The sequence below is a fragment of the Epinephelus lanceolatus genome, chromosome 2, assembly GCF_041903045.1.
Source record: "Epinephelus lanceolatus isolate andai-2023 chromosome 2, ASM4190304v1, whole genome shotgun sequence".
Taxonomy (NCBI): Eukaryota; Metazoa; Chordata; class Actinopteri; order Perciformes; family Serranidae; genus Epinephelus; species Epinephelus lanceolatus.
This window is the reverse complement of record NC_135735.1, coordinates 52,403,413-52,417,220: the sequence shown is the minus strand read 5'-3', so window position 1 is coordinate 52,417,220 and position 13,808 is coordinate 52,403,413. Positions and strand designations below refer to the sequence as shown.

General features: G+C 44.8%; 1 protein-coding gene and 1 pseudogene across 2 annotated transcripts in view; both read right to left on the bottom strand.

The window, feature by feature from the left end:
- adamts17 (ADAM metallopeptidase with thrombospondin type 1 motif, 17) overlaps positions 1-13,808 on the bottom strand; it is a 526,549-nt gene that overhangs the window by 127,381 nt on the left and 385,360 nt on the right. The window lies entirely within an intron of this gene.
- Positions 638-2,985, bottom strand: LOC144458890 (uncharacterized; annotated as a pseudogene).

Sequence of the window (13,808 nt, the reverse complement as noted above, 5' to 3'; positions counted from 1 at the left end):
TGATCCCATAATTGAGAAATTCCAGTGTTACAGCAGTTAAGGAGAAAGAGTCAGATTAAAGATTTCAAAATTAAACTTAAAAAAACTTAAATAACTAGGCATGCAAATAAGTACAAAAATACAAGAGACGGCGATAAATAACAATAACAATAATAATAATAATAATAATAATAATAATAATAATAATAATGAAAATAATAGGAAGTGGATAATAATGAGCAGCAGTGAATGAGGGAGCACATCTAGTGCAAGTGATTGTATGTGCAAAACAGCAGACAGCTGTGGTGTCCATAAAGTGTCCATAGTGTCAATAAAGTGTCAATAAAGTGTCAATAAAGTGTCCATGGTGCAGTCTACTGTGAGCAGTGCTGGTTATGTAGTCTGACAGCAGCAGACAGAAAGGACCTGCGATAGCGTTCCTTCACACACTTTGGGTGAATCAGTCTATTGCTGAAGGAGCTCTCCAGAGCTTTTATCTCCTCCTGCAGAGGATGGGAGTCATTAGTCCTCAGAGATGACAGCTTGGCTGTCATCCTCCTTTCTCCCACCACCTACGCAGAGTCCAGAGAGCATCCCAGGACAGAGCTGGCCTTCTTGATCAGCTTGTCCAGTCTCTTCCTATCTGCAGCCGAGACGCTGCTGCCCCAGCAGACTACTCCGAAAAAGATGGCTGATGCAACCACAGTGTCAAAGAAGATCTTCAGGAGCGCCTCCTGCACTCCAAAAGACCTGAGCCGCCTCAGCAGGTAGAGTCTGCTTTGGCCTTTCCTGTACAGTGCTGTTATGTGGTTAGTCCAGTCCAGTTTATTGTTAAGATGAACACCCAGGTACCTATAAGATGTCACCATCTCAATGTCCTTTCCCTGAATGTTCACCGGTGTTGGGGGGAGGAGTCTGTGCCTGCGGAAATCCACCGTCAGCTCTTTGGTTTTCCCCGCGTTGATCTGAAGGTGGTTCCTCAGGCACCAGTCCACAAAGTCCTGGTTCAGTTCTCTGTACTCCCTGTCGTCCCCATCTGTGATGAGGCCGACGATGGCAGAGTCGTCAGAGAACTTCTGCAGATGACAGGTGGGGGTGTGGTATGAAAAGTCTGCAGTGCAGAGGGTGAAGAGGAACGGTGCCAGCACCATCCCCTGCGGGGCTCCCGTACTGCAGACAACCAAGTCCGATACACAGTCCTGGGTCCTGACATACTGTGGCCGGTCCGTGAGGTAGTCCAGGATCCAGGATGTGAGGTGATTAGCCACACCTATGTGCTCCAGTTTGTCCCTCAGAAGCGCAGGCTGTATGGTGTTGAAAGGGCTGGTGAAATGAAAGAACATGATTCTCACAGAGCTTCCAGGCTTCTCCAGGTGGGAAAGAGCTCTATGCAGGAGGAAGATGAAGGCGTCGTCCACCACAATGCCAGGCTGGTAAGCAAACTGCAGCGGGTCCATTGAAGGGCCTACTGCGGGGCAGAGACGAGACAGGACCAGGCGCTCCAGAGTCTTCATGAGGTGCGATGTTAATGCCACCAGTCTGAAGCTGCTGAAGTCCTTGGGGTGCGGAGTCTTTGGCACAGGTACAATGCAGGATGTCTTCCACAGCTGTGGTACTCTCCCCAGCCTCAGGCTCATGTTGAAGATGGTTTCAGCTATCCCGCACAGTTGGTCTGCGCAGGACTTCAGGAACCTGGAGCTGATGCCATCTGGACCCGCAGCCTTCCTCGTCTTTATCCTCCTCAGCTGATCTCTCACCTGACAGGTAGTGAAGGACAAGATGGAGCAGGGGGGCTGTGTGCTTAGGGGTGGGGGTGATGAGGTGGGGGGAGGGGTGGGGGGTGGTGAGATGTCCGGGGGAGCGGGGGTGGGGGAGGTGTCGAAGCAGTGTGCCAGGAGTGTAGGTGGGGGGGGGTGAAGGTGAGGATGGGGGGGGTTGCAGCCAGGGGAGAGGCAGACTGATCAAATCTGTTGAAGAACAGATTCAGATCATTCACCCACTTCTGGTCGCCTCTGGCCTGGGAGTCTGGTTGTTTGTGTCCTGAAATGGTTTTCAGACCTATCCAGACTCCGCTGACGTCACTCTGCTGCAGCTGTTCCTCCATCTTCTTTTTAAATCCTTCCCTTCCCCGCCTGATATTTCTCCGTAGCTCCTTCTGCACGGCCTTCAGCTCCTCCTTGTTTCCAGAGTTAAAAGCTCTCCGCTTCTCCTTCAGGAGAGCTTTTAACTCTGGAGTAATCCAGGGTTTGGTGTTGGAGAAGCAGCGTACAGTCCTGGTGGGTACGGTGTTTTCCACACAGAAGTTTATGTAGTCCGTAATGCATGATGTCATACTGTCAGTGTCCTCTCCATGGGAATCACTGAGTACCTCCCACACAGTGGCCTCGAAGCAGTCTTTCAGGGCCTCCTCGGCCTCCTCAGACCATCTTTTCATAGTGCGGGTGGTTGCTGGTTCTCTCTGCACCAGAGGTTTGTAGACAGGCAGAAGATGAACCAGGTTGTGTTCAGCTCTTCCCAGGGGGGCAGGGGGGTTGAGTGGTATGTCTCCTTGGTGTTGGCATAAAATAAATCCAGTGTTTTATTGTCTCTGGTGTGGCAGGAAACACACTGGGTGAAGGTAGGCAGGGTGGTGGATGGACAGGCGTGGTTGAAGTCCCCAGAGATCAGAAGGAGGGCCTGAGGGTGCTGTGTTTGCAGCCTACTTGTAACAGAGTGGAGAATGTCACAAGCAGCCTCAGCCTTTGCAGACAGGGGGGACATACACTGCTACCATAATGACATGAGAAAACTCCCTGGGTATATAATATGGTCTCATGCCAACAGCCAGCAGCTCAATGTCCCTGCAGCAATGCTGTTCCTTGATAGTGATGTGCCCAGAGCTACACCATCTATCATTCACAAACACAGCCAGTCCTCCTCCTTTCCTCTTACCGCTGTCCGCTGTCCTGTCGTACCTGATGAGCTGGAATCCCTCCAGCGCGGCGATCGTGTCCGGTACTTCCACATTCAGCTATGTCTCGGTAAACAACAGCACGCTGCTCTGCCGGTACTCCCTCTGATGGCGAGTCAGCGCCGACAGCTCGTCCATCTTGTTGGGGAGCGATCTTACGTTCCCCATGACAACGGACGGGAGGACGGGTTTGTACTGTCTCCTCCGTTGTCGGTACTGCACTCCAGCGCGACATCCCCATTTCCTTCTCCACAGCTCGCCAGGAATGTCGTGCCTTTCCTCGGGCCGTACCGCGGTGTGACGCAGCGCTAACAGCTGGTCCTGGGTGTAAACAATGGAGGCACGGCTGGGCGCCGGGTCCCCGCACACGATCGTATCCATAGCAAAATGGGAGAAAGACCGCTATAAAGAGAGTGGTCTTCGTCTCCATAACAAAGCAGAACATAAGTGCATAAGCTAGCTAACTGAAAGAAAACTCAAAATAAGAAAGTTAAATGAAAAGGAGCTGCTGTAACAGGCGTCCACACTGGGGGCGCCATCTTGTCTATAAGTATGCAGAGCACGACACAAATGTTATCCCATTTCACAAGATACTTTATTGTCATCCATCTATATAGAATAGAATAGAACAGAATAGAATATATACATTGTTATCGCATTTGGAATTAATGATTTTTTATAGACTGGTTTTCTGGCCAGCGGGACTTTGTATCTCCTGACTGATGGGAGGAGACTGAATGAATGATGGTGGGGATGAGAGGGTTCCTCTGTAATCAGGGTGGCCTTCCTGATAACAGAGCGCTCATACAGATGGGACAGTGGAGTTTGTGGTGAACCAATTATTTTGCTAGCTTGATCTGTGATGCGAGACAGTTTTGCTTTCTGTGCAATGTAATACACTACATAGAGGAACACATGTGTTTCACTGGTCCCTGCATAAAACAGAGGAACTAACAAATAAACATAAGGTGCAAACAGCAAGATACAAAAACCGATACAGAAAAAACATACAAGACAATGTACAAGCTATAGAGCAATAACAGACATGTAGTGCTGGCTGCCTGGCTGGATGGCTGGCAGGCTGGCCGGATGGATGGACGGATGGATGGTAGGTATAGTTGCCCATGCCAACCAACACCCATTTTGCCCCTTACCAAAGCTGTGGGGGTAGACCCAGGACACACGTCTTTTACCTCCTGGAAAATGTCAGGTTGGGCTGGGTGCTACTCTTGTGCTGACTTTCAAGGACACCAAGGCAGGTTACAACTGACACTGCTGAGTGACCATAACCAGCTGTACTGTATCATAGCCTGCTAAAAAATAAATCATCCAGCACACGCAATCCGAACTACGTTTACTTTTTTTTTTTTACACAGAATTAAATCCAGAAATAAAATCAAGACAAAATACCCCAGAATTACTTTTGTGGGTCACCCACTGTGGGTACCCATGGGCACTGAAACCGATGCAGGGCTCTGGCAGGGGGCAGTAGGCTAGGCTACATTTGCAGCATAAGATGCCTTCACATGCCATGTTTTTTGTGCACTCATTCATTGCTGTCGATGTAGATGCATGGAGGGCATGCTCAAAAGTAAGAGCATTGCCGTTGCAGCAGACAAGTGCTCCCAAACGCTCCAGTGTGACTTCTTTTTACAGGGCACAACAGCTGCACCCTGAGATAAACAAAGTTTAACTTTTGGAATGCAGCAGCATGCACTGCATGTCATGTGACGAGGAACAACCAATCACAGCCAGCAGATGTCTTTCCTTTCTCCTGTAAATATCAGTCCATGGAAAATATGGAGGAGAAGTTAGCTGAGGCCAATTGCTCCCTTTCAGATATACTCTAACCAGTCTCACAATGCTGCCTAACACCAGAGTAAAGCAAATTATAAGACAATGCAAAGAAACCTATTTGGAACTTTGGAAAAAGAAAGTAAAATCCACAGTAGATTAGAATGTTATCTGGCCCTAGTAAGAGATTATAAACTGACAAATTATCTCTGATCCTGACCAAGTCCAGGCTCAGTGACCTCAAACTGGCAGTTGAAAAAGGGGGCACAAAAAATCAAGGCAGCCAACAAGCTCAAATCTGTAACTTCAGATGTGAAAGAGCTTATGAGCTCTCAAAATTAAAAATACTTCTAGGAGGAGACAGGACATATCTTGTTGCCCAATATGTATAAACATGCCTCGACCTGACAGACCGTGAATAACCAAGATACACACTTTTTTTTGTCATGTCATTACTGAACTGTATTAACCTTGATGCTGTGTTGTGTTCACCTGACATTCATGCCAATTAAGCAGATTGAAATTTAAATTTAAAAGGAAAAAAAAGTAACTTGAGCTTTAAGATGTGTTTTGTGAGTATGTGCGTCAGGATAATTGCATCCACATTTGACATTCTTCAACAGTCTCTCTCCCTTGCTCTCTCTCTTTATCTCTCTGCCTTGGCCAGAACAAGGGGGGGTTCCCCTCAAACGTACTGGCATCCAACACAAACAACAGAGAAGACTGAGTGTAGTCAGGACCCTTGACAGGGGAGTAGGCTTTTGATCCACTGTTCCCCTGCTACATAGTAATGAATGAGGTAATCTATTCATTCCTGTAGGAATATTACTCCACCAATATTACAGTGTCAAAATACTTTGTTCGAAGTAAAAGTTATTTGACATACATACTTAACACTTTGAACTCTGTAATAGAAATGGTCTGCCAGTGCCTATGTTACGAGTTTCAATGTGTGGAACTAGAGTAACAAATGATTTTTGTTGTGGTTCACTGCCCTCAACTCTCCTGGAAGAAACCCTGGAAAACAGAATCACGGAGTCAGTGAGTGAAAGAGCGAACCACCATCTTCTCCTTCGGATCTCAGTCTGAGGGAAGAGGGAGGGGTCCCTCACCTTAGGCACCGCGGTGCAATGATACCTGCACTTTGGTTCCGCCTTTTTTTTCCTTCCCCCCTACATTAGCATTGTCTTCAACAATAAAATTTGAAATTACATTAAACATTGAGCTGGTTATTGCCGGCACTAATAAAGTATGTGTAAAATGATACACTCGTGTGAACAACAGGTTTGGACCAGGAATAAACAAAAGGTGACTCAGTACTCTCACATTAGGGTGTATCACACCTACATTGGTATTTTTGCTTACTGTGATGTAATTTCCCATCTGTACAAACTACGCTGAAAGGTTATGCAAGTTAATGCACTGTATTAAACTGCAATCATTGATAAAAGTTAAAAAAAACAAACAAATGAATCCAAATGATTTCTTAATATAGAAACATATATATAAACAATTTTTTTTTTTTTTTTTTTTATAACACTTTATATGCCATTTGAACTATGTACATTATTGAGTTCTGAGACATGGTCATTTTTATGAACACAGTACAAAGGCATTGTGATAGATTCATTATTCATTTCTCTGGTGCCACCACACCACCATTGCATTGCACTTAACGTAATGCAATGATGTCATTATGAGTCTCCTGTAAGCATTATGGGGCAATACTGGCATAATTACAGCAAAATACCACATTTGCACCACACATATGGTAAGGTAACGTAAGGTCATGATGTGATTATGGAGAAGACAGAAGCCTTAGCTTTCTGCTACAAAAAGCATATTCTGCTTATTTAGATTGCTTTAAACAGGATCATGCAAACAATGATCTCCTGTGGCCGTCCGCAGGATGTCCATTTTTAAAGGTTTAAGTAAAGGTACATAAGTACTTTGTCGTAAATTACAAGATTAAACTCCTAAATTTACAAGAAAAAAACTTAAAGAAAAATTTATGCCTGAACATAAGGTGACATAGTATGACGATCAATTAAGGGATAAGTGGTTGGACTTTCCTGGTGGCTGGGGTTCAAGTCTCAGGTTAAGCAATTTTGCTTTGCTGTTTTTTGACTGAGTTGACTTATTATTTACAGTTGTCAGCATACATAGAGCTTCTAAATGCAGACTATGTACAAAAACTTTAGCAGAATAACTTAATAAGCCGTTCATTTTAACTTCATATTTTGACATTGCCAGGACAACCAAGAAAGACGTCCAGCTAACAGCCAGGTGATGGTGGGTAAAAGATATAAATAAAAAAATTGATTCACTCTGTTCCCTTTCAGTAGATGCTAAAATCTATCAAATGCAACTGGCATAATGGGCAAGTATCAACCTGGGCATACTACGCAGATGTCAACACTTGAAAGAGAAAATAGAGAGAAACTGAGAGAAAAAAAGAGATAGAAATAGAGGGTCTTTTCCTCTACTCAACCATGGGTAAGGCAGCTACAGTTCATTAGGCCTGCAGGTGTGAGGACAGCAGTGTGCCCTCAGTTGTCTTTAGGTTCTTTATGTGCACCTCACAACACTCAACACACATGTGCACTGATTCCACTGATACTCACACTCCACCCACGTTATGTTTAGTTATGCATTTTATTGAATAGCTTTTGTTGAATTCACTTTTGTTTTGTCATTGAAATTATGTCTCTCATATTTGTCATAACTAAAAGAAATAAACTAAAATAGTATCTATAAGCACATTATTGCTGTGTTTTGCCTAATAGGTTGGTAGTCCAAATAGTATAGTTAATGTCAATGTCAATGTCAGCTTTATTTATATAGCACCTTTTAAACAGCCAACAGCCAACCAAAGTGCTTTACAGTTAAAATAAGCAAAAAAAAAAAAAAACAACACACAAAAAACATTTATACAGTGAAATATAACAAAGGTAAAAGACCCAGTAGAGGTGACTGTACTCAACCAAAGGCCAAGGTGAACAAGTGAGTCTTAAGCAGTGATTTAAAAGTGGAGAGGCTCTTCGCAGTCCGCACAGTCAATGGTAATGCGTTCCACAGAGTGGGAGCCGAGGAACATCCAAGACCATCTGATTCGCTGATCTAGTGGTGAAAGAATACTAATATGACACGGCAGAAATAATCTGTTACAAGTAAAAGTCCTGCATTAGATAGGTCCAGTGGGTCGGATTTAAGGGGATATATTGGCAGAAACAGAATATAATATTAGTAATACTGTATAATCACCTGAAAATAAGAATCGTGTCTTCATTTCCTTAGAATGAGTCCTTTATATCTACGTAGGGAGCAGATCCTTGTCTATGGAGATCGCAATGTTGCACCACCATGTTTCTACAGTAGCCCAGAACAGACAAACCAAACAGTGGCTCTACATAGGGACATTCACATTTTTGTGCTCTTGTTTCAGTCAGTGTAGTTAGAAGCCCATCTGTGACAAGAGTATCTGAAAATCAGCTTTATTTGTAGTTCTCTTTCTTATGAGAATATCTCTCCACTACATATAGAATATTATGGAGGTATTTTTGTGTCTTTTTGTTGTAATCATATAAAATTGTTTTGAGAGCATATTTCTTGAACTGCAATCAAAAATCAAGTTTGTAAGTAAAAACGTATGATCATTTTGCTTATAAATCAGTCCTCTTTGCTTGCAAGTTAAATAGTTTTGCTTGCAGATCAGTCCTCTTTAGTTGCAAGTTAAATAGTTTTGCTTGCAGATCAGTCCTCTTTGCTTGCGAGTTAAAAACTTTTGCTTGCAGATCAGTCCTCTTTGCTTGCGAGTTAAAAAACTTCAACTGCACCTAATGGGCGGGGCCTACTCTGATGGATGAGAGAAGAGTTTCTATTGCTGGGTTTGACGTGGCTCCATACAGAGCGGGCTACACCCACGATTCCCTCTGTCCCACTGGAAACGCTCGACAGTCGGCATTACTGCTACACCTCAGAGCATCGATGGTACTGACGTTACGCCGTCGAATAGTTCTGCCCTGGCTAAACAAAAGCAATCTACATGCAGCAGTTCAAATAAAACATTCTTGCTATTATTAGGCCTAGTCCACACGGACCCGTGTACTTCTGAAACCGTGTATTATTCTATGCGATTTGGCTGTTTGGCCACAAGCATCCACACTTTTGGGCCCCCGAAACCGCCTTTCTTTGAAACCAGAGTCCAGGGTGAAGTTTTTGGATAATCGCAGTATTTTATTACCTGTCTCCATTGTTTGATCAGAGTGATGGTAAATAGCTCTTTTCTAAAAGTTTACTAACTACTAAAATCCCACATCCTGTGTTAAATACAATGTATCTCAAAGGATATCTTAGGTATTTTTCAACCTGGGCCCTATTTCCCCATGTGTATGTGTGCCTATGATTCATAGGTACAACTTGTTTTAAAATTGGTTCAGTATTGAGGGAGGCGGATGCAGCCGGCAACCACGAGGTAGATATGGGGGCAAATGCGTCCCGTATAAGTTTGTGCATTAAAAGTGCTTTTTTTTCACCACTAACAGGTTCAGATCGCCAGTGCTATCTCTGTAAATAGCATACTAAGCGTTTCCCTGACCCTTCACCTCCTCCCGGCTGTGTGTGACGTCATCTCGCGAGAGCTTTGCTTGTTGCCGGAATGGGGGGTATCTGTATGGTATCTGTAAAGATACAAAATCGATATCATATGCATAAAATAATGGTAGTGTAGTTGGTCATTCAGGCGCCTCTGCTGTTGAATTAGATCGCGCTATTTTTGTGGATTGGGTTGTTTTTATTTTCCGCACTTTCATTAGAAGTTACATCGCCACCTACTGCTTTGGCATGTGTATTACATTGGTAGCGGGTTTTGTGGTTTCGTGTGGATATCATTTTTTATCACACCATTCATGTGGACAAATTTTTTTGGAAACCGGAGCCCGTAAAACAGCTTCCGCACTGAATTCCCCGTGAACTACAGAACTCCCATGTTGCTTTGCAAGCGTACTAGGCTGATGAGTAGAATTTAAGAAACAGACTAAATGACATGATGTTGCACATGTGACGGCCATGGCCGTGTTTTGTTTTCCTGTCTGGCTGGCTGTTTGCTGTCTTTTACAGGTGCTGGGCTTGGGCTGGATTCACTGCTGCTTTGCAAGGCCCTCTGCTGTCTGCTATGCTGATCTCCCGTTCATTTACCTTCCTGGTTGCAGGGAAGTTCTACCTCTGCTTGTTGGGAGGCTCCACCTCTATCTGAGATTGCTGGCTGGCTACACCTGTGACGAAGTCTATAAAAGCAGGCTTCCTCAGTTCATTCCCTCTCTTACCCGGACAGCCAAGATCCTGCCAGTTTTTGTTTGGTTTGGTTATTTTGATTTGTACCACACACACACACACACACACACACACCCACACACATGGCTTTCATTGCATCCAGCATTTCCGTCTCATACTGATTATTGATTTAACATTTCATACCTTTTTATTGTTCTTGTAATAATTTGTTATAATTTCAAGTAAAATCATTGTTTAAAACTGAAGCTTTCTGTGTGGCCCTCCCTTCTTTGTTGTGGCCTAAACGAGCGGGTCATCACCTTTAAATTGTTTGCAATCCGCCAACCGAAAGAAGAAGAAAAAAAATGCTTTGCAAGCTGTCATTCCAATTCCATTCCAATTGAGACTGGCCAACAGAGACATGTCTTACAGCTTTCAGTTTTGACTTGCAAACTTTTTGACTTGCAAATGAAAAAAATTACTCGCAAACAATACTTCAGGATTTGCAAACAAAACTTTAGGATTTGCATTTTTTAATCAATCATTTTTTACTTGCAATAAAACATTTTCTGATTGCAATATTGATACTTTATTATACTCTACATCCTGGCAGTTGACGTGAATAATCATTTAAGACACACTACGCCTATTGTGGCTTCCCCTGCGCCGTCTATAAATAGACCCAGCTGCGCAGAGTACTGCTGATCCTCTGATTTTCACTGGATCAGACGACGTGAGAGCAGACAAAGTCTGTGCAATTGTTTGAGAGAAAAAAAAAGAAGGAAGAGTGGGGAGTTTGAACAGTGGCTTTGTGTGTGATCCGCTTACCTGTAGGTAGACAGCTGGTCTATCGTTAGGCTCCTCTCAGAACTGCGAAGTCACTTTTCTTGCTCTCTGTTTTCTTTTGTGAAGGAGAAGTGAGCTGAGGGTACCGTGTGCGGTATAGTTGGTCTGAGGATGCAACATAGTCGCAGGTGCAGCCAGCGTCCTCTCTCATTATAGTCCTTTTTTCCTGCGTGTAACTAAAGTAATCCATCGGGAGGGGGTACCACGTCAGTACAGCTGGTCCAGAGAAGCGACGAGTCACGGGCACGGCCAGCGTCCTCTTCCTGGGTTGACTTTCATGTTACATTAAGCATGTTAACAAACTCCACGAAACACAGTGTTAGCTCTGCGCTGCGGTCATAACGCAAGTTTGCTGTCTGCTGTCTCTCCCCCTCCATTCATTCATCTTTTAAAAAGTAAAGGGCTAGCACTTGGTGAGGGAGCAAGGGGTGGCAGCTGGCAAGGCCTTGTCAGGGCTTTGGCAGGCACGTCGCCATCTGTGGTTATTGCAGTCCCAGTTGCAGCCTGAAGACAAGGCATGTCTGCTCAGACTGCCTTGCCGAGTTTGGACCAGATGTGACGGCAATGATCCAGCAGGTGCAGGAGGCTCGCCATGCTGCTAGGGAAATGTCGAACACTTTGAGGCAGAACACTGGCTGGCAGGAAGGGCATCGGCTGCAACAACCGCAGCAGCAGCAGCAGCAACAGCAACAGCAACAGCAACAGCAGCAGTTCAGTCAGCCCCAGCCTGATCTGAGGGTTAGGTTGGATGCGGCACGGTGCGGTGGAAAAGGGAACAAGGGCCATGGTGGCAAGGCACCCCAGGGCCTGAAGTCCCGATACTGACGCTACATCTTCCCCAGCCCCCTGGGTTGTTTCATCAATGACCCAGGGGTATCGTCTTCAGTTTCTGAGCACCCCTCCTGCGACTACGGTTCCTGCATTCTTCTTCGTTGCACTTCACCTGCACAGAGAGGTCTTGCACTCAGAAGTGTCCACTCTTCTGGCCAAGAAGGCCATCAGAGAGGTGGGGCAGGAAGACAGGCAAGTAGGGTTTTATTCCCGTTATTTTCTCATACCGAAACTCGACGGGACACTCCAATTCTGGACCTCAGATGCCTGAACAGGTTCCTCCGGCCCCTGAAGTGCAAGATGTTGACTGTGCCGCGAGTGAAACAGGCTGTCCTTGCGAACGACTGGTTTGCAACAGTCGACCTCAAGGACGCATATTTTCAAATCCCAATTTGGGAGGGCCAGAGGACGTTTCTCAGGTTTGCCTTCGACGGCCAAATCTTCAAATCCTGTGTCCTCCCCTTCGGCATCTCACTGGCTCCCCGCACCTATGGATGCAGTCTTGGGGCCTCTGCGGCTGCAGGGTCTCAGGGTGAGGAATTACCCGGACGACTGGCTCATATGCGCTCAGACAGAGCAGCAGTGTCGTTGTCATGTGCAAAGGTTGTTGGCGCACATGTACTGAGGGCCACTTCACGATAGACAACAGGTTCACTGTGCCCCTGTGCTGGTGGGCCTTAGGTCTGGCCAGGGGGGCGTCCCAAATCCTTGTCAGTGGCCTAGCAGGGTGCTGGCCATCTGAATGGCCTCTTCCTCACACCTAGCCCTTGCGTCTTGCAGGGCTGGTTTGCTCAGGTTGCAGTGGCATGCGACGTCAGGTGGTGTCACTGACCCCTTTCTGTGTGGGTTGTATATTTGTATACATTTCTTGGGTGATTTTGTACACATGATATTTTTGTTTGTTTGTGCACCTGGTGGCGGTGACGTCTCATTCGAAAAATACCAGAGGGAGTTGCTGTAGGGGCGGCGTCTGCTCTGTCTCATTGGTACCCTCACGGTGTGTCTTACAGAGTCCCAAAACATATAATCTATATGTAGTGGAGAGATATTCTCATAAACTCAGAGAATGTTGGGTTACAATGTAACCCTGGTTCTCTGAGTATAGAGAATATCTCTCCACATCGAGGCCGCTCGGGAACAGTTCAAATCAGAGTGAATCTGCGGTACTCTGTGCAGCTGGGTCTATTTATAGACGGCGCAGGGGAAGCCACAATAGGCATGGTGTGTCTTGAATGATTATTTACGTCAACTGCAAAGATGTCAGTAATCCCATAACATATATTCTATATGTAGTGGAGAGATATTTCTGTACTCAGAGAACCAGGGTTACATTGTAACCCAACATTCTTACTGGTTTAAATCACTAGGTCCATAGAGGAGACCTCTAAAGAAAAAAAGCCCTCCTGAATGTCTAGACTACAAATAAGAGGAGCACACAGTAAGTTAAAAGAGAAAATAGATGAGCACACATTAGTAGATGAACCCCCTTTATTCTGTGTTTTAAATCACCAGGGTCCTCTGCAAATAATTCAGGTCCTGGTAAAATCCCCCTGAACAATGAACACTAATGGAACCGGGAGAAGTTTGATTTGGACTTGGACCACAAGGTTCTGTGCTCAGACCAATTCTATTCGCTTTATATACGCTTCCCTTGGGTAACATCATTAGAAATCACTCTGTAAACTTCCATTGTTATATAGATGATACACAGTCATATCTGTTGATAAAGCCAGAAGAAACGGAAACGGAATTGATTGATTGACTAAACTTAAAAAATGCCTTGAAGACATGAAAACATAGAGGAGCTCCAATTTCCTTATATTAAATTCAGACAAAACTGAAGGTATCTGGGCCCCAAACACCTCAGAAACTCTTTATCTGATGATATAGTTTCTCTGGGTGGCATTGCTCCGGCCTCTAGCACTACCGTAAGAAATCTGGGAGTAATATTTGATCAAGGTTTGTCTTTTAACTTCCATATAAAACAAACTTCACAGACTGCATTCTTTCATCTGTGTAATATTGCAAAAATCAGGCCTATTGTATCCTGTCCCAAAAAGATGCAGATATATTGGTCCACGCTTTTGTTACCTTTAGGCTCTAACCGATTGAATGATGACACGCAATTAAACATCTC